The sequence below is a fragment of the Heterocephalus glaber genome, unplaced genomic scaffold (genome assembly GCF_053883595.1).
Source record: "Heterocephalus glaber isolate CG9 unplaced genomic scaffold, H.glaber_assembly_v1.0 deba00001608, whole genome shotgun sequence".
Taxonomy (NCBI): Eukaryota; Metazoa; Chordata; class Mammalia; order Rodentia; family Bathyergidae; genus Heterocephalus; species Heterocephalus glaber.
In genome coordinates, this window is record NW_028258379.1 from 26,719,025 (window position 1) to 26,740,885 (window position 21,861).

Sequence of the window (21,861 nt, forward strand, 5' to 3'; positions counted from 1 at the left end):
GAAAAATAAATAAATAAAGTTAGTCATAGTTTAGCCATAGTTTTAGGGTTAGGTTTAGGTTTAGGCTTAGGTTTAAGTTAGGATTAGGCTTGTGTTTATGGTTAGGGCTTGGTTTAAGGCTATGCTGGGGCTACGGCTTTGTTTAAGGTTAGAGTAGTGTTAGAGAGCAATGGAGAACTCATTGTGAAATTTGCAAGATTTGCAGCTTGATGAGTAATGGAGCATGTTTTCATGTACAGTCAAGAAAGGTGTACAGCATCGTTCTATTAAAAAGATGCCAAATACTTTTCACTAGGACAATAGAAAACATGTACTCAGATATCTTAGAAACTGGCAATCCCTCACTCATGATATTCTCAAAAGTGTAAAATACAGATTTGTTTCCGAGACCTCCCAGGGCAGATTCCCTTCACTTTCCAAGGCACTCTGAGGTTCCTGCAGCTATAGCTTTGTAGAACCCAAGTAGAACTCATACCAGTGGCAGACGTTGGTGTCATCTACATAATGCTTATTTTTATAGGCATGTAGAAGGCAAGAGTTATGAGGTCATAAAGACTCCCTCCAAGATCTCAAAGAAAAGCCTGAGAGGCAGCAAGTGTGGCAAAATCAAATACTCTCAAATGTTCCCTAGTAAAGTGGTACATAGGGTTGAGCTAGAAGCTGATGTTGCAATGGAAACCCTAAGATAGGGCAAGACTACAATGCCTTTTGAGAGAAGCTGTGGGTTGTGTACCAGCATGGCCCAGTACAGAGGCTGTGTGTGTTGGAACCAATGAGGATATATGAGCAAGGCTGCCCAACTCTGTGGGAGTCCAGACCCACCCCACAGTGTGCCTCAAATGCAAAAATGAAACTACAGAATTTACTGTTTTTCTCAGTGGATTTCAATATTGTTTTACTCTGATTTTTCCTTGCTATTTTCCTATGCCTCTCTTCGGAATGAGAATGCTTTCTAGGTGCCACTCTATCTTGGAAATATGTAACTTGTTCCTTTTGCTTTTTATAGGGTCTCATAGTTCAGTTTGCCTTGAATCTCAGAGGAGACTTTGGATTTGGACTTTGGAGCCACATTGGGAGTTAAGATTTGGGGCCTTTTTGGAGATCATTTCACACTGTGAGATGGACATGAACCTTTAGTAGAATGGTAGGACATGGATATATGTCTTCTCAAGTCTATGTGCTATGTGCATGGTCCTCAGGTTGGTGTTACTGAAAGAGGATGTAGGGCCAGGGATTTAGCTCAGTGGTGCTGCCGCCTGCCTCCCAAGTGCAAGGTCCCAAGTTCGATCCCTCAGTACAAAAAAAAAAAAAAAAAAAAAGAAGAAGAAAGAAAGATGATGGAAAGCTTTAAGAAATGGGGCCTGCTCTTGAGAAAGAAAACCAAGCAGCATTGGAGCCGGAGGGTTTCCTTTCTCTCATCATCTGGCACTGACCTCTGGCTACTCCCTCTTTAGAATGGATTGCAGTGTTTTTGAAGCGTTCCCCCAATACCACCTAGCCAGGTTTACTCATAGTGTTCCCTGGCTGACTGCTCTAAGTGTTTGAAATTGAGATTTCCCCGACCCAAAGATCACCAGTGTGGATACCATGCACTGAAGAATAAAGCTAAGTGACATAGACAGGAGTAATCTTTCCTTAAAGAGTCACAAAATGCAACAAAGATAAAATTGTTGAGATTCAATAAAATAGGTCAGACAAAAAAACACAACGTGGACTTAGTGATCTAAAGCTCCCTCTAGCTTTAAAATTCTATAATTTTATGCTATGTGAGAAGGAAAGGACTCTGTACTTAATGAGGTAAGTCTAGAATGTGTTACAATGTTTTCTTAAATATGTAGTATCTTCCATTTACTACATCATAAACAATTTATACTGCCCTATCAACAGCATGAGACTAATTTATGGGTTTGAAATGCAGAAAATATGCACAATAATTTGTGAGATTTTATGTTTACTTTAAAGTGATAAAATAGCTTAGCATGTGTACCTCCATTTTATTTACACAAGAGGAACATCCTCATAAGCATTTCTTTAAATACAGAAGAAAAAGTACAGAAGAAAAGATATTGCCAACTAATTTGCAAGTGATATTTTCGGGTTCTTGTAGAAAGAGGTATAACAGTCTAATGGGGTACCCAAAGAAAATATTATTCAGGGTCTGACACTTTCCTTACAGAAATGATAGAGTTGGAGAATACTCACATGTATGACATGCTTGCGTTGTTTGACTTCAGGTATAACCTTTGCCTTTGAAATCATTTCCCAGCCAATGTTATGTTTTAAAGAAGACTTTCTCATAGGTATTATGTTGAAAGTTTGATTCTTGAATTTTTTAAGTGTTACTTTCTTAAAATTCAAACTGTAAGAGTGAATTTCTGTAGGAAAAACCAGAGTATCAGAAAAAAATCCAAATATATTTAAATCATTTGAGCTAGAGTATTAATAGCGAATACTGTACCATCATACCTGAGATAGAATGAATTGGATATATAAAAAGTGCTGCACGCCCTTCACTTCCATTTTTTTTCTTTTCTTATAGTTTTTCCTTTCCCTCTTTTCCTTTCCCCTTCCCCTCCCTTCACTCCTTTGTCTTTGGACCTTTTTTCTTATTTCAAATTATCAATTATTCATTTTAATCATTTTAACCCTTGTTTACACTATCAGTTTCTCACACTAGAGAATCTATTCAGTATTTACACGTGTGTCCTATTTATTTCACTTAAGAGTATGGCCTCAATATGCACCCATTTAGCTATAAATGACTCTAGTTTTTCACTCTTTATGGCTGAGTAGTACTCCATTTTATGAAAAAAAACCACATTTTCTTTATCCAGTTTCCAGTTGATGGGCACTTGGGCTGCTTCCAAGCTTTAGCTATTACAAACTGTGCCGCTATGAACATGGGTGTGCATATATCACTGTGGTATGATTCTTTTAATTCTTTTGGGAAGATCCCCAGCAGGAGAATAGCTGGGTCAAATGGGACCTCTAGTCCTAGTTCTTTGAGGTATCTCCATACTGACTTCCACAGTGGTTGCACCAGTCTGCACAGGTAATGGGGAAAAAAAATAAGAACCAAGATATATCATGTACAGGTACAAACACCCAATGATAAATGTAAATGAATTGTATACCTAAAATGTATCAATGAAAGAACTAAATTTTTGAAAAGTGCTGCAAATAAAAATATAACATTTATTATTTAAAATTTTTATTTTATATATTTTTTTTTCAGGCCTATTTAAAAGAAGTGGATTCTGAATGTGAAAGATGGCTATGCATGCTTAAAATGAACATGCAATTGAGATAAATTCTTGCAAGTTACTCTATACTTCTTCATAGCCAGGGTCCCTACATTCTAATCACTTTTGGACTTAGGTTCATGACTGTGTGTTTTGCCAAAGTGGTCCTTGGTGTTACCTTGGTGCTTTGTGTCTTCCTTTCCCCCAGTGTCACACAGAGGTTGTGAATAGTGCTCCTTATTTGCATCACCAGCACCATGCTCCTGAGCTGAGCTCTGCAAGCTTCATCACCAAAGAAAACTTCTACTCATTTCCAATTTGATTGTACCAGTGGGAGACAACATGAGAGAGGAGGAGGCTATGGCTCAGTAGGGTAGGGACTAAGGCTTGGTAGGGGAGGTAATCTCTAAGCAGTGGTTTCATATATCAACACTCCCATTGTGTGGCCACTATTAAGTGCCACGGTTCAAGTTGGGTGGTCATGAGTACCCCATGTCCTTGCCCTTTCAGGTACAAGGTAAACTTTGTCACTTTCCCATACTTAATTGGTTTCCTTGCCCTGCTCATAGCCCTATAAGTGGTTCTTTGTTTGAACACTTCCATCATCTCCTAAGAGTGTTATCTGTTCCCTAACAGAAAGTATACTTATTTCACAAGCTGGCAGGATATGCTATGAACTCCTTTAGCTGTGTAGAACCTCTTTAAACTCTACTGGCCAAGAAAGAAATGCGACCAAAACACTTTTTTTCTGGAGAGACTAGAAGGCCAAAATTCTAGGACAGAAATAGATTGCCTTAGGAGTAGTGGTCAGAGCCACAGATGAGGAATTGAGTCTAAGATTCAAAGCTGGGGTGTTTAACAATGTTTTATTTTACCATAGTAGCTCCCTGAATTTTCATCTTTTACTAAGTATAAATCTTATGCCACGAAGCCCAAGATTTTGAGAATTTTACTTCAAAAATAGGTAACACAATTGGTCTTCTATTAGCCAATAAATAATACCAAACACAATTTTTATAATGAAAGAAAAAACAGGAAATAAAGTCTACTAAAACCCTCTGTCGCATATTGGAAGAAAAGAGTTGATACTAAGACTAGTTCTCTAGTTCCCTATCTTAATCCTGTTTTAAATTTCTCTCAATAGACTTTGAGGGTATATAGATCTCTGAATGGAAATTACTTCTTTAGGTAAGTACAGGAAATTTGAATGCATGGACGAACACACTTAGCCAACACTAGGAGATAGTTCTTAAATTGCACTTAGTCATGTTTCTAAATTGTATCAAAATTGTGACTCCAGAACGGTAGTCACAAAGAAAGGAAATAGGGCTTAAATGTTTTCTTTCTCAAACTTTCTGTGAAGCTATTGACTCTCTGCTTTACTAGATCAAAGACAATCACTTAAACTAATACCAGGTACAATTCAAGCACATTTTCTGCCTAGGGTAGATAATATCATCCCATGGACAGAGAGACAAGACATCAATTTCCAAAGGAAAATAATTTTATTGCTATATTTTAAGAGAACAATTTAGAAAGGCCCTCCAATGTAACTTTTATTTTCTAAAATATTTTACAGTTTACCCTGAAGTTGTTCTCAGAGCACATTGCTTTCCATGCAGATTCTCTTAACAGCACTGTTGAAACATGTATTTCAAATTTAGAGAGACGATTCTAGGGAAATTCAACTTTCATTGCTAATAGTTGAGTAAAATTCTACTTTGAATCAAATTGCAAGAGTTTAATTAAGTAGATAACCCTTGCAACTAATGTATGAGTTTTACACATACGTTGAAGTTCTTCAAATTTACTATGGAATTGATTAGAATAAAGCATGTTGTATAATAACAAACACTCTTTGTAGGTATTAGACAAGTTTCTAAATTCACTTGCATAGCATTTGTTGGGAAGAATATAACTTAATTTCCTAAAATTGCTATTCACAGTGAAATGATCGAAACTCTGCAAAATTAGTAAGAAAATTTTCTATATTGGGTCATTCATTATTTGGCCAAGTGTCCAACATTAACTTTCATACAAGGCAGAATACTTGGTGTGAAAAGTTATCTATTATAACGTTAAGCAATGTCTTTTCTATTTTATCATGGTTTTCTGCACTGGGGTTCCTTGTATTCTATAGATCACATAGAGCCTTTTCAAGCACCTCTCATTCTGTACTGTACATTATCTAATTCTGCTTGACTTCTGTGATAATCACCTTGTCCCATCTTCCCAATAACAAGGACAGCCTCTTTTGTTGGGCTTCTTATCAAGCCCTGAATTTTCCCACCAAATCATTGGTTATCTCACTTACATTTCCCCTGAAATTCTGCTTTAAAAATATTTACTAAACAGCAGGGTATTCCCCAGTTCTTTTACTGAACCAAGGAACATTGATTCATTGGTTCAGTCACTGCTTCTGTCACTGAATAAGAAATTCTAAGGGAAAAAATATCAAAAAAGAAAGAAACTTCCAGCTCTCGCTATCTAGGAACTACAGTCCTGGTTCTTGTTCCCTTTCTATTTATGACTCTTGCCTATAACTTATGTTAGTTGTAACTATTTCTAGGACAATAAAGAATGAGGATGAGGCTTCATGACGAAAGTGTATGTATTTTTCCCCTCCAAGGTGAAACAAGTTAGCCTGAAGCTACAAAAATGGAGCAATCATGTACATCACCAATTTCAGCCTAAATATAAAGTTCACGACTGCTATTCTCTGAGATTTTTCTCTTTGTATCTTTCTTGGCTTCCTACCATTCTAGTACATTTCTACTAGTGTTGATGTACTGACTATAAAGGAAATGCCTATCTCACAAAACACTTTGGAAAATAAGGAATCTGTCATAGTAAACAAAACATGAACAGAAGACAACATGTGAAGATTGTTTTTTAATGTTTACTCGCAACCACAGCATGCAAAATTGCAAATGAAATCAATGGAGAATAAAATCTTACTCAAGAAATGCAATTCTGGAGAAATAATTGTTATCTATGGCTAAGGCAACATGCCTTGTCGGTTTATAAGGAATTATTCTGCCATCCAGGGACAACCCATCCTACCTGAAACATTCATTACTGAGTGATAGAAAACCTGGACAGTAGCCTTGGTATAGCACAGCTATCCCATAGCTCCTTTTCAAGAATCTGTGGAGCTAAGTTTAGAATTCAGGGGGGTTTTGTTTGCTTTTGGTGTTTGTTTTTGTTTTGCACTTTTAAAAATAAATGTTGCCTATTCTAGCATACACATAGGCACAAAAACTGGGGTAAAACTCCATGAAATAAACACATTGCTATCTCTGTAGGCTTGTAATACATATGTACAGTAGGTAGGACAAACAAGCCCTATAAATAACCTCACATCAGTTCTGTCAGATTTGCTTCAAATCATTTAAGAAAAAAAAATCCTTTCCAAAAACTGGAAGATTTTGGAACTGTGGGTGAGGAGGGATTGGGAATTTTTGATATTAGCAGCAGCCCCAGTACAGGTTGCAGTAGGAACATAATAACTTGTGTTTTTATATTTCAGCATCAACACTACAGCAGGCAATTATGATAAACACTGTCAACACAATCGATAATTCTTACAGCACATTCCAAGATTGATATACCCATGTTACCAAAGAGGAATCGCAGAATGAATTGGTTAGGTTATTTACCTAAAGTCACCTAGATAGGGACTCTGATCACACCTGGTTCCTCATTACAAAACCTCGTATTACTGCAGTAATTTATGCAGGTCCCAGTTATAATCCTGTCCTCCTAGATGTAACCATTATATTGAAGGCGTGACATAGGAGATATGTATCTGGTCCTTTCAAAAAATCCCCAAAGCTATCTGGCACATAGTAGCCATTCATATTTATTGAAAAAACTGTTACATATTGATGCTACTTTAAGTGCTTTTTATTCATTAATATACTTATCACAAATACCACCCACTCACCAAACAAAGGCACTGCCACAGGTCCCATGTCTGGAAGCTCTTACACTTCAGAGTGGCTACCCCCAAAGCTTTGGAAGTCCCACTCCTGTGCCTGAAATTAGCTTGTTCAAAGCAGCTACAAAGAAGGCTTGGACTTTTATGCACTTATAAATTATTTTTGCTCAAAGTCATCTGTTTGTTCCAGATATAGACCATTGGGCAAAACAGGTATGAAGAAAATGAATATGCAAAGACAAGTTAATGAAAACTATTAAAAGGGAAGTCATTTTGCAATTTTGCAGAAGTGCTTCAAGATAATCTTCATCACGTCTGTGTTCAAATAACTGGAATTCTTATCTAGGAAAACAAAGTGTTTCTAGTATTTTAGTATTTTTTAAAAACACAAAAATGATGAAAATAAACTTTTCAACCCCTAGAATAAAGATTAGCTACATCTGAAATTAATCGGATAGAGCCTCTGTGAAACAGAGACTCCTCTCGCTAATTTCCTGACTAAAAGAAAAAAAATTAAAACGCATCTGATTGGGCATTAAAAAGGAAAATGAAATTCTAAATAGGAGGTAATAAAACATTTTTATTCTTAATGCTATAATTTCATCATGCATATTAAAATATCTTTTGTTACAGGGCTCAAATCTGATGTGATGTCATTTTAAAAAATTATTTGTTGACCAATCATGCTTTCTGTTACACATTTAAAATAGACCAAATAGAGTCTGCCAGAAAACAATAAACTGTGTTCATATAAGATGAATGATATTAAATATTATATTAAAGTAATTTAAAAAATTATTTTAAATTACGCTAATTTATTTTTAATCCATACAAAATCTAAGCTATATACTGAAAGCATACATCAACTTATGTATTACAAATACATTCTGAAGTTTATGAAATCGTAGTTCAAATTTAATTATAGGAGAAAAAGGTGAGCTCTCATTCTTTGCATCATGTAATACATGATGATTTATTTAGGGTAAAAAGTTGACCTTCATACATTACAAATTTTTAATATTTCAGTAAAGGAAGAAAATAGATTTATATAACATTTCTTGACATTTTTAACGATATTTATAAATGAAAAACCCTATGGTTGGAATATGTTCCACTTCCTTATCATAGTGTCTATTCCAAATGAAGACCTGTTATTCAAACATTAGGTTTCATATGGGAGAAGTGGATGATACTTTTGATGGATATCATGTAAGGGGACATCAGATGACACTAATATGTGTTCCCATACCAACCAAAATATCCTCTAATGATACTAGAGAGGCCTCACTGTTCTGGGAAAGGATGAAAGCTCAATAGAGCACAGCATACCAGCCCTACTCTGAACATCCAAGACTCAGAATTATCTCCTTTAATTTTCACAACAGTTCTTCAAGGTATATGATATTGAAAGCCCTATGAGGAGACTAACCCTAGGACTACCTTAGGTTTTATGTTCCTGCATTCTTAGGCTTAGTCTCCGTATGTGAGAATAATAACACATCCCTTGAAGAATTACTGTAAAAATTCAGTGAGATAATGACCACCAACTAGGCTCCTAGCACAGTATCTGGAATATGCCATGCAATACTAATTACTAAATATTACAACTTTTAGCGTATTATTAAGTATCTAGTATTGTTTCTAGCATTCTATCTTCTCAAAATAATTTGCTCATCTTAACTCCAACATTGCCTTAGCCAACCCATTCCTCTCATTATTTTTTATATTTTTTACATATTCATCATCAATCTTAAGAGGAAATATACTTGTAACATCCAATGTCATCCATTCTCTAAGTAGTTCATAAGTTACAAATGTAAATAAGTTCCTTTGAGAAAGTATCTCAGGGATAGAGAGACTGTTTAGCATGTGCGAGGCCCTGGGTTTGATCCCTAGCACACAAAAAAATCTTAAATAAAAAAAGTAAATGAACAAATAAATTAAAAAGTATGCATTGTTAGAGGAGTAGCTTTGATTACAGAAGCAAGTTTATTAACAAAGATCATTTGACACGGCAGCAAGGACTCCAGAGTTGGAATAAACATTTTCCTATCTCGGTCTTTTTAGAGTATTTATTTAATGCCATTGAAAAAATACTATTACAGAATGGCTCCATGTCACAGTAGGAATGTGAAGATGATCTCAGTGAAATTAGGAGACTTGTCAAAGCCAAAAGCAAGGCTCAGAGAGGCTAAAGCACTATTGTTAAGGGCACATTGATAGTTACAGAAATTCAGAAGACTTCAAAGAACATCCACCCAAGAAGATTTTATTTTTCTCAAATCACATATTCTTTCTTTTCTGTTTGAACCTTTCTCTGAATATTCACTATTGATAAACCAAGAAAGTAATTTTGGAGAACATCTAAATTATCAGAACTATTTCATTAGACAGCTCAATTTTTGTTTTAACTCTTTTGAATTAAATGATTTCAAACATAGAGAAAAGAATAAAATATAATATGGATACCAAGTAATTTAAAACCTTCATTATTACATTTTAAATTTTTGTCATATTTGTTACATATTTCTTTTAATTAGTGATATATTTTAGATAGAACTGAAACTACCATGTGAGTTACCGCTAATAATTCTTCCTTTTTGTCCTCCTCTGAGGAAACAAAACAACTCTGACCCTAAATGGGGATTCAAGTAAATACAAGCAGAGAACAGACGGTTCAGAATCTCCTGTATGTCCTTTTGTAGCCTTTGCCTGTGTTTTGTATAAAAAGCATTCGGTTTTATCTTTCTTCTCTCTCTTTCCCCTCTCTCCCCTCCCCTCCCTCCCTCCCTCCCTCTCTTTCTCTCTTTCTTTTCTTTCTTTCTCTTTCTTCCTCTTTCTGAGACAGTTTCCCTTTCTTGCCCAGGCTGACTTTGGTGTCTTGGACTCAAGATGTGGTGCATATTTTATTTTAATACATAAACATTTTATTTATTGTGATTGGTGATGTGTCTTACTTAAATCTACTATCTTATCTTTGTTTTCTTACCCTTTTCTACTTTAAGATGTTTTCCCTGTCTGTTAATAAGATTTCCCCCACACACTCTCTCAACATTTTACTTCATCTATTCAGTGGAAAGCTATAGAATATATTTCTTTTCTTTATTGCTGCCACTAGTCATCCTTAAAAGCATATTTATCTATTAAATTTTCTGCCACACCATCTATAATCATTCACTATTTTTATCTTCCTCCCAAATATGACGTTGGCCTCTCCATGATTTCATACTCATATTGAGTGCTAGCATCCTTGGTTTGATGTTTGTTGCTTTAGCTCTGTGGAGGGCTCTCTTGTTGTCATTTCTTTTGTGATAACTAATTATTACAACTTTTAATGATTAATTAATTTACTAACACAAGAACTGTACTTAATTTAGTTTCTGATGTCCAAAGACTTCCTTATGGATTGTTTGGCTGAAGCACATTTTAAATTAGTCTGTTGTTGCTTTTTTTTTACTAAGTGTATGAGGGTGATAATCATTTTTAGTTCTGAATCTCTGAAATTGTCTTTGTTTTCCACCGTGTTACATAAGGCCTTAAGTGAATAAAAATGTATTTCTAGGCTAATATTCTGTTCATTATTTGAAGTTTTTACTCCATTGTTTTCTGTATATGTAATGAATTATACAAAGTCAACTTCCAATTTATTTTTAGATAAATTGTATTTCAAGCTCAAGATTATCTCTCTGCTTTTAGTATCGTATACTTTCATGTCTATGTATGCATTTACTTACATATTTAAGAAAAGTTTACCAAGTACCTCCTATATGCCTTCCACTTTCTAGGTCCTGAGGCCATAACAGAGAACAAAACAAAGTAAAACTAGGAGGGTTGGGGAATTGGTTAAAATGAATTAAGATAAAATATGTACAGGGACAAATTCCCTATGATGAATTAGGTCAATATGTATGACAAATATGGACTAATAAAAATACAGTTAAAAATGTCTGTTTTTATTAAACTTAGATTCTAGTGCGGGGAGATAAAACATAAGTTAATACATAAGTAATTAAAATTTAAGTAGTGTTAAGAAAAAACAAGGAAAGGGGATAAGAAGTGATGGAGATGCCCTTTCAAGTCATGGGATGGAGGGACACCTAACAGATGAGACCCCTTGGGGACATGAGGAAGCTGAAACTCAACTGTGCAGACCTGAGGAAAGAGAGCTGCTGGTAAAGGTTCTGAGGGGTTGTTGCAAGTCTTTCAGTTATTTCTGTGAGTCAGGTGTCCTTGTGCTGTTAAATGTTTTGAGGTGTGGTATTTTTTAAAAGGAAGAGAACCCGGCATGTTGAATTCTGAATTCTGATTGAAATGGTTCCGTAGAAAGGTGTTTTGTTTTTTGGTACTAGAGATTATACCCTGGGACTTCACACTTAGTTACATCATGAGCTTTTCCTATTTTTTATTTTGAGACAAGATCTGAGTAAGTGGTTAATTTGTCCAGGCTGAGCTTGAATTTGCAATCCTTCTGCCTCAGTCTCCCAGAACACTAGGATTACAGGCACAAAGGGGAAATTCTGAAGGTGTAGAAAACAGAGGAAAAATGCAAGACAGATGCCTTGAAATGGGAGTGGGTGAATCAAACTTTGTTTGGAGTACTATCTATAAAAGAGAATAAAGCAGAATATGTGGCCATGTATCATGATAAGGTGAGAAATATTGTGATGAGCATATGTGAAATCCTCTCCTAATAGATTCCATGTTCTCAGTGAAATAAGAAGCAAGTATACTAATTGCATGTGAGGAAAGAGGTTATCAAATTGGAGACCTGAGGTAAGGGAAGGTATGAAATAGCTGTTTTAGAGAATGGGGGTGCTAAATTTGACATTAGGTACTCAGCACTTCATTGCAGAGGTTTCTCTAATGTGCCAATAGTGGATTTATTAGTAATATGACTCAGAACTCTGACTATCTGTATCTCCATTTCTGAAAGTGCAGTTTTTATATTGCCAACTATTGTTGCTCTTCCATTGAATCCAGCATTCTTCTACAACCCCAATCAGATATTACTTTGTTTCTTTCCAACTCTTCATGTATCTATCTTTACTGTCTCCTGCTTATATTTGACTGATTTTTCAGCAATAGCTTCCAAATATAGGAAGGTAAATGTTTATACCAGTATTGAATTTTTTCACTTAAATGAACATATATTTTATAACTATTTTTATGTTTTTACATTTACTTGAATTAGGCCCATGATTTCCTGTTCTTTTAATAAAGACTATCCCTGCATTCATATCCTTAAACATCCTGGATAAACTTAAACTTACATTAGATATTATGATTCTATTGTTGATTTACTTTTCTTTTTTGTAGTGGCTGTGATGGACTTTTTCACTTTTCCCTGGATTTTATTATGCATTTTATATATTTGTCTCTTCTCTCTTTTTATTAGAAACTCCTCTATGTCTGGACATGGGTCTTGTGAAGACATGGTATCTGGTGCTTCTGCTTTTCAGAAGTGTCAGGACCACTAAATGTGCAGTAAGTGAGTCAGAAGTTCCCTAATTCTGGTTGTGATTGTCTTTGTTTTCCCCATATCTTCAGCTGCAGCTTCCTATAAATTAGTAGCCAAAAAGGATGTCAAAAAATCCTTTTTTGAGTATTCTTTATTGCTAGAGATGAAAAGTGCCCCTGCCACCTTTCAAATTGGAGTGGCAATCACCCATAAAGGAGAATTTTAAATTCTCTTTAATGTATGGGAGACAATCTTGTTATCATCATCTGCTTCAAGCTAGAGAAAACAGCTTACCTGGGCCTTTCACAATTTTACATTTCTGTTCTGCATCCAGGCCTCCATGATGTTTAGCATGTTTTGAAGTTTTCCTGTGTGCTTCTCACACTTCTTGGTATTTTCCTACTGGCTTTCTGTCTAGGGGAGGAAGGCACATTGAATCTGAAACTTATTTCACTGACTTGATTTGAAATCAATTTGATTAATATGTAGAACAGTTATCACAACAGAAAAAATGATCAAAAAGCAAGCACTGTGGTAGCCAATCATATATCTTCCAGGGGACAAAACTTAATGCAGTTTCCTGGGAACACAGAGGATTCTTCCATATTTCTCTATATTCCCATACTAAAATATCCAATGGCCTCTCAGAGAGACCAATTTTTCAGGCCATGATTATAATATGTCAGTGATATATAAAATAGCAATTGTGCTGAAAAAATTATTATTTCTTTTCTCATGTGGATTGCTAACATTGCAAGCATATAAACTTAACTCCATGAGTCACTCTAAGAGACTGTAAGCCAACAAAGAAGGAGCTGACACTTCTAAAATATAGGGTTTTTATCATACTAATGTATAAATCATCAATGTTGTTGCTATGGTTTAGGTCCAAAATGTTTCCCAAAAGTCTAATGTGTTCTCAAGTGTGGCTTTTAGGAAGTGACTGGATCAAAGGGATGCTACACTCATTGGTGGATTAATCCATTGATGAGTTCAGAGCTGAATGTGCTGTTAGGAGTTAAGGCCCACTTGGAGGAGGTGAGGAATTGGGGGTGTGCCCTTGAAGGATATTTATCATTCTCTCTGGGTCTCTTGCTTCCACTCTGTTTCAGGATGCCTTGGGGTTGGCAGGTTTCCTCCACCAGGTCCCTCCACATGACATTTCTGCCTTGCAGCCAGCTGATCATGGACTGAGAACTCTGAAACTGTGAGCCAAAAAAACCCTCTCCTTTAAGTTATGGATGTCAGGTATTGTGTTCCTGTACCAAGACAGTTATCTGTTCTTTCCTTGTCACATATTAAAATCCAGAAGAGTTTCAAAATAGGAATAAAAAAAAAATCTCATTGAGAGCCATCTATAATTTTATAGTAGTTGTCATGCAATTGTGTACTCATTAACATTTGTTTAAGTAGCCAACACTTTCCCATGACCTGTGTATTAGTTGAGGTTCACTAAAGGAACAGAATCAATAGAAAATACATATTTAATCATTGAAATGGATTTATTAGGTAGGGCTAACGTTTTAGAGGCAAGAGAATCCAAAGTAGTCATCTGCAGGATCAGGGAAGGAAGACTCCACAATGGCCGTCTCTGTACAGACAGATAATCCAGTAGCTGCCTAGCTCAGGAAGATGGAAGTCACAGAACAAGAGGAATCAAGGATGAAGCACCAGTCCCTGGTCAAAGGCCTGGAAGCTTACTATACAGTCCTTGGTGTGAGTCTACTTTGGAAGGCTGAAGAAACTGGAGGCCAATGTTCAAAGACTGGATGCCAAAGATTGGAGTTCTTCCAATACCCGGACACTTCTTTCTTCTTTCCTCTTTTATTCTGTCCAGGATACAATCCTGTTGGTTGGTTCTACCCATGTCTGGAATGGGTCTTATGCCCTCAGTTCACTGGCACAGCACAGACACACCTGGGACTGTGGTACACTTATCTGCTAGGTATTTTTTTAATTCATTCAAGTTTACATGCTATACATCCTACAATAAAGATCCTGCCCCCACAGTGATCCTCTTTATCAATCCTGCTGGAAACACAGCCCAATCCAGAAGGAAGATACTCCCTTTCCTCATCTTTCTTGCTTCCTCTGTTACAGAGCCTCTATTTACAGACCCTCTTGAAATTTTAATATATAGAGTCCCACAGTCTTGAAACATAGAGTTGTTATGATTTGAATGTTTATTTCTCCAAAGCTCATATTAAAATTTAATAGCCAACATAACTGTGAAGAGATGGAACCCTTAAGAGGTGATTTGGCCATGTGGTCACTCATGGCTCACAATGAATTATTATCACTATTATAGGATTGTGTTTGTTATAACAGAGCAAGGTTTGGACTCCCCCCACCCTGCGCTCTTGCTTTCTTACGTGAATGAAAAGACCAGAAAGCCCTCATAAGGTGCTGGTACTTTATCCTAGACTTGACAGCCTCCAGAACCATGAGAAATAAATTTCTGTTCTTTACAAATTAACCATTCTATGGTATTTTTCTAAAGAAGTGCTAAACAGAGTAGAACAAAGGCATAACCCAGAAGGCCAAATAGAGTTGTAAATGAGCATTCAATGGCTCATATAGTCCCTGCCTTTGTCCCCCACTCCTTAAAACCCTGGAAGGCTAAGTTCTCAAACAGAATGGTTTGAAGGAATCCGAGTTGTTTCTGGTGCATCTCCCTCCTCTTCTGTGATGTTACTGTAGGAAACTATTTGAGCCGCAGGATCATCAGAGCCCATTTTGAGTCTAGCAGTTCTAATCTATTCATGCCATGAGCAGAGGAGTTAAAAGTTGGTCCTCTAAGGGTAAAGAAGTGAAAAGGCAAGTTTTTCTTTCACAAATTAAGATTTATTTCTAAGATATAAATGGGTAAGGGACTCTTTACCTTCTAGCATGGGTCTTGTTATGTAGCGACACTTAAGGAATATATTTTGAATGCATGAAAGTCACTCTTGATTTCTGAAAAAAGTAGTCAGCACCTCAGAGGTGTTGCAATGCACAGCTGGCTTTATGTGCAGGTTGGGCTCAAGAGCCCTTTAGTTTCTCAAAGCGAGAACAGTAAGTTGCTGTTTGTTTTCATACTATGCAGTTCTCTTGGTGCAGGAAGTTTGACAAACCTACTCTGGGCCATTTTGGGTTTCCATTGACTTAGGCATGGACTCAGCCTAAATCAGTAAAGTTCAGGATTAAGTGACAAAGTTTTACTTGTGCTTTGTGGCAAAAACTATAGCAGGTTCTTGCAAAAAGATCCACTTGGGTCAGTTTTCATCAGCAAGCAGGAACTAGATCATCACAGGTTCTTCTTCACATAAGGATGAACAATTTGCAGGTGATTCACTTGGTGACCTCAAACCACAGCTTAATCACTTACTTTTTAATGACTTTATGGAGCTGTAAACCTAGAGTAAATATCCTTCCCCTCTGCTCCTATAGCACTTTGTTTGACCTTTTACCTGGTCCCATTTGTTGTATTGGAAGTGTCTCTCTCAAGACCTGTCTTTCCACCAGGTCATTAGTTAATAGATGGTTAAGAGCATCATGTGCAGTTTTGTATTCCTGGGGTATCATAACTGTCCGGCTAGCTCCTCTTGAACTAAATCAGCCTCTTAACCCTGTATTAGTTCCTCCCAATAACAGTTTTTCCTTTCCTCCATAAAAATAGAATGTCAGCATTGCACATTACTGCCTAAAGAAAGATTGTATTTCCTAGCTTTTCTTTCCTAAATGGTTTGACTAAGGCAATGCCCTTTCATTATGAGCAGAAGTGATGTGTGCACCATTCTGGGGTCTTGTATTTGAAGAGGCTGAGTGTGAGCCCTTCTATTTGTTTTTCACTGTTGTTGCTGAGAAATGGTAAAGGCCAGAGAAGCCAACTTGAAAGCTGTATGGCAGAGATGGCAGAGCTGCCTACAAGCCCTGCACTGCCCTTTCTTCTGATGCCCATATGAAGGATAAAAAAATTCGAGTCCTTTTCTAGCCACTGTATAGTGGGTTCCTTGTTAATTTACAGGCAAGATACCACAACAGTCAAGTTGCAAATTCTAGACAAAGAGAGCATTGGCCATGGGGGTGACAGGAAATAAATCACACACACACACACACACACACACACACACACACACACACAGAGAATAACTCAAGGAAGTTTTGTCTATAAAATGATCATTATAAAAGGAAGCAAGGGAAAGTGCACTGACAGTGTCTAAGCTGTTATCACCCATAGATCCTGAGAACTGAGTGAAGGGAGCAGTTGCTCAAATGTGAGAAAGAGATTGTTATGAAAAGTTAGAATCTTTGAAAGAAGCAGTGCTTCCCAATTAGGGGTATGCTTATGCAAGACTACCTCATAGAGCAAACCAATACCAAACCTTACTCTGGTCCCTCATTTCTGTCTCCCTTCATTGCTCTTCAGTGGAGAACTGGCACCCAACAGGAAGCTGAGCACATAGGAAATCTACTGATATATTCCATACAGGTCAATTTCCTAGGAAGAAAGTAAGGAATACTTCTGAAAGAGCAAGAAGGTATCCCACTTAAAGAGTATCCCTACTAAAGAAATGAGGAAAACATAGGTTCAGAAAGAATGCTATTATGTTCCACTTTTATGTCCTCATCCAGATTTACATGTGGGCTTTTCAAATAAATTTTTTTTGTACCAGGGATCAAACTCAGGACCTTGCGCTTGCGAGGCAGGTGACAGAACCACTGAGCTAAATCCCTGGCCCATAATAATTTTTAAGAAGCTGCCTAATTAGAAATTCAATAGGAGTTATTTCCTCCTGTTACTCACAGTGCAATGACAGATTCAGTGAAGAATTAAGCAAACATTCCTTAGGCAACAAATATGCATCAGGCACAGTGTGAGGTACTGGACACTAGAACCTCAGGAATTCTCCTGAGGAGTAGTGGACAAGGCACACTTTTCTTCTGATCTTTTTCAGACGGTTTATGCCATCTTTTTCACTTCCCTTGAGCTAGATGAAGCAGGTTGGTGACAGCTGCCCACACATTTATTAAACTCATGTTTAGTAAATTTGGCTCTTTTGAAAGAAAAGTTAGTGTCTGGCAGTGGTATGTGAAAAATCTTCAGCAAAGAACTGTGATTGTTGCAGCAGAGGCTTCAGGAGAAACTCAAATGACTCTAAGACAAAGTATGACCAAAATCATATCAGAGTTCTTGGTGGCATCCAACAGAAATCATATTTGAATACTTTAATCAAAGACTTTACTGAGAGGCAACAGCAGTGCACAAAATTGATGAAGTGTGTAAGTTAAGCATTTGAAAATGGAAAGAATCTAAGAACATTAACTAGGTAGAAAATAGATTAAGGTTCTGTAATAGACACACCCAAATATTGTGGATTATGCTTACCAGACTTCTTTCTCACAGAAGGCAGTAGCCAGTCTTTCAAACTGAGTCACACCTTTACAAAAAGTTGATCAGGGACCACGTTCCTTCTATTGTATTGCTAATCCTATAAAATATCATTTTTCCCAAAGTCAAAGCTTTATTGTAACAATAACCTCATTTAAGCCTGTGGAAAAGGAAAAATAAAACATAGTCAGGGTAAAGGAAGGACCCAGTGCTTGCAGCCATCAATTCTGCTTATATCCCACTCTCTGAAACTTAGTCATTTACCTGTGGCTAGCTGCAAGGTAGGATGGAAATTTAAAACTGCAATCATCACCCTTGTACCCAGCTTGAAATTTACTGAAATAAATAAGAGCAGAATGAAATAGATGCTGTGAAAATGACAGCTATCTCTGCCACATCAAGGAAACTCCAAAGGACTGACCAAGCAGGAGCCACAGCAAACACTGCTCTGAATAAATAGCCTGATTCATTTGCTTCTTTGACCACTACAGAGAAACTGACCTCCTCCTGTCCTCATAGATTAACATCATCCACTAAAGTTGCAGAATCACAGAAAAGAGTAACTTATTGATCCAGCTAAAATCATAGGTGTCCACTCCTGGATTCACTGAGGCACAGAAAAGAGGACATATCCCCTTCAAGACCCATAGAGCAATGCTACACTGATACCTTTAAACCCAACCCAAGTAGACATGAGGTGGAATGCCCCATCAGAAGCCAAGGAAGGTGTTTACTACAAAAAAGTTGATATCGGCTATAAAATGTGTCATTACAAATAAGTTCTTGCCTTAAAATTTTTCTATAAATATTTTGTTATTCACTTCATTTTTTTTCATTCATTCTATTCATTCATTTCATCCATGTACTCCAAATTTTCTGATTTCTTGGTGACACAATGCTGGGACTGCTATAAATTCCTGCCCAAAATTTGATTTTTATAAAAGAAAAATGTGATATTTTAGTTAGTTAGTAATTACTCTCATTAATCTAATAGCTTCCAGCTAACTTCATGGATATAATTCTCGGTTACACTGATACAGTAGTAGAATGAACATGGCTTTGGAGTCTGACAAACTTGGGATCAACCTATACGATGCATTCTGGACAAATAAGTTCACCTCTTTGAATTTATTTTCTTGTCATTAAGGTGAAAATCATAATCTTACTGTACAGGATCATTTTAAAGCTAATGTAGGACATGAATAGCACTGCTTAACATATATTAGTTGCTCAACAATTTCCAGTTTCATATCCTACCACTTCCATCTCCTATACATGCTTCATTTAGTTGCCAAGATAGTGTGATATGGCTTTAGGGGGGGAAACAACATATATTTCAGTTAAAAGGCATCATTTCTGGCCAGAAAACATATGGTCTACACACATGAATAATTTGAATTGCATAGGCAGGTTTTCTAATTAGTACTTCTTTCTCATCCAAATTATCACTTATGCCTGTCTGGAATTCTCAATCGTTAATAGTGTGAGATATGATTGATTTAAAGAAGTGAGCCAGGAAATGTTGTAAAGATTATATGTATGATTGGTGTTAGAGTATGATTGTCCAAAGTATAACTCTTATATAAATATAGAATGACCGTGTAACAAATATTTTACTCAAGTCTTTAAATAAAGAGGGAACCTGTCAGAACATAGAGGTAGTTCAAAGCATCCTGGGAATAGTGATGTGTATAATCAGTCTGTCAAAGGAATGCTGAAATGAATTTGGTAGTAAATACAAAATTGATTAATGAACTATAGAGAAATAATATTATAACCTTTGAGATCATCTATTTTATTGGAGAGACTTCTATAAATTAATATGTAATTTTTAAATGTGTAGACTCTAATTAAATAGTAAAAAGTAAAATCAAATGAATATGTCTTCTCTAATTAAATTTTCTGTCAAGCATGTTCAGTAACATTCTCATACCAAATTGAGAGGACATGGGATCACCCTTTTTTGCAATATTTCCAAATTTTAGGGATATTTTTGCTAATAAGAATAAACCTATTGCTGATTGAACATAGCATCTTAATGCAGATAATAATAGCTTTTGGGGGCTATTAAAATTAATAGTGCACATTTGTTTCCAATTTTGATTTTAACTGATGCAGCAATAATCAAAATATCACATTTACCACTCAAATTATTTTTCTAAAAAATGCAATAAGTACTTTTTACTATTTTCCTTCCCATCTTTAACATAATTTCACATTTCACTAAAAATCAAAGGGCAGATATACAGGAAGTTGTTTGAATATTAACAGAAATTATTAAGTTTCTGCAAACGTATTAGTGCTGGACGACCCTCAAAAGTTACATACAGAAAAATTCTCATTAGCCCCATCTGCCCACAGAAACCATTGTAAATGAAGCTAAAGAAGAGAAAGATATTTTAAAATTCATATCCTCTTAAATGAAGCACAAATTCTGCTTTTCAGTGACAAACAGTCTAGTAGCTCCAGGGCTAGCCTGAGGCAAAACAGTAAAAACTGAAAAGCCTGATTTCTATGTTCTCCAAGATTCTTGCTAGATCCTTTCTGCTTTCCTCTGCCATCTGTCCATGCCAATATTCACTGATTTGGGCTTTTCCATCTTCTCTCCTGTGATACTAGGCTCTGGGTTGCCCTTTCCAGAAAATACCTCGGATGCAGAAACTTTCCTATATCCTATATATAAGAAGAATAAGAAATTCTTATATCCTATATATTATAATTCAAGTATATGCACAAGTACTTCTGGAAATGATTTCTGCTAAATATAAGAAACTGTTTGATGCTAATTTGCTGCTGTCCAACATAATAGTATGGGGACAGTAGTTGGAGTGCAAATGTAGGCAATTTACCTGGCATGTGATGGTAAAGTATAACCAAAAATGTGACTTTGCTGAGGCAGGCTTCTTCCAGATCCAAACCTCTAAGCATTCTTGTGGGATTGCTCTTACTGACTCAGAGAATGACTTTCAACGCTCAGACTAACACTGACCATCACCTTCATTAGTGAAGTTTTTATCATGCCGTGTCCGGTAGGTATTACATTAAAGATCTTTTTTTCCCTTCTTTCATCTTCTCAGACATTGAAGAGTCCAAATATACAGAAAAGTCTTTTTTATTAAGTGAAGTGACTTGTAGAGGTAATTTAAGAATGACCTAAATTTTAGTAACTGTCAAAGGGAAAGTTTTCAATGCATTTCGCAACTGAGGTATCTCGCATAGCTCTCTGTGCATATATGGGTATCTGATGCTGCTGTCTTCTCAGTGCAAAATCTACTGTGAATTTTGTGCATTTCATGTGAAGACAGAATTATATTTAACTCACTATGAGACCCATGAGCCTAAGGTATTTCAAGTATAAAAGTAACCATTGAATGTCTACCACGTAATTGCACTTGGCACTCTACAAAGCATAAAAATATATTATAGCATCCCAGAGGTTCCCAAAATAGTATTTTTGGTAGCTCATATTTTCTTCACAGCCTTCACTTAGTGAAAAAGAAAAAAAAGCAAATAGACTCACATATTAAGTGATTAAGTCCAACCAGCTCATTAAGTATTTGTATCACAACTTAGCCGTTCAAAAAATACATAAATTTTTTAAAAATTTACCTTTTTTATACTTATTAATGTTGTATATCCTTGTTATACTTATTAATGTTGTATATGCCTATACAACACAGCACAAATTATCAAACCTTGGGATCAAACTGGACAGAGATACCCTCATTTTGCCCCATTTTACTCTTTGCATAGTACTTGCTTTTATGTCATATCAACCACTCCAAAAATCATCGGCCTCACAAAATGTGATATGATGAAAATAAACACAGAATGATTTAATATGAAGGTT

General features: G+C 36.1%; 1 long non-coding RNA gene across 2 annotated transcripts; it reads right to left on the bottom strand.

Annotated features, from left to right (window-relative positions):
- Positions 1–287: 287 nt before the first annotated feature.
- LOC147822796 (uncharacterized) lies at positions 288–19,772 on the bottom strand. Of its 2 annotated transcripts, XR_015445084.1 has the most exons (4): positions 18,009–19,772; positions 17,005–17,120; positions 12,935–13,054; positions 288–2,375 (listed from the first exon to the last, which is right to left on the bottom strand). It is a non-coding gene; the product is annotated as an uncharacterized LOC147822796 (long non-coding RNA). The 2 variants fall into 2 exon arrangements; XR_015445085.1 differs by lacking the exon at positions 17,005–17,120.
- Between the last annotated feature and the right edge of the window lie 2,089 nt (positions 19,773–21,861).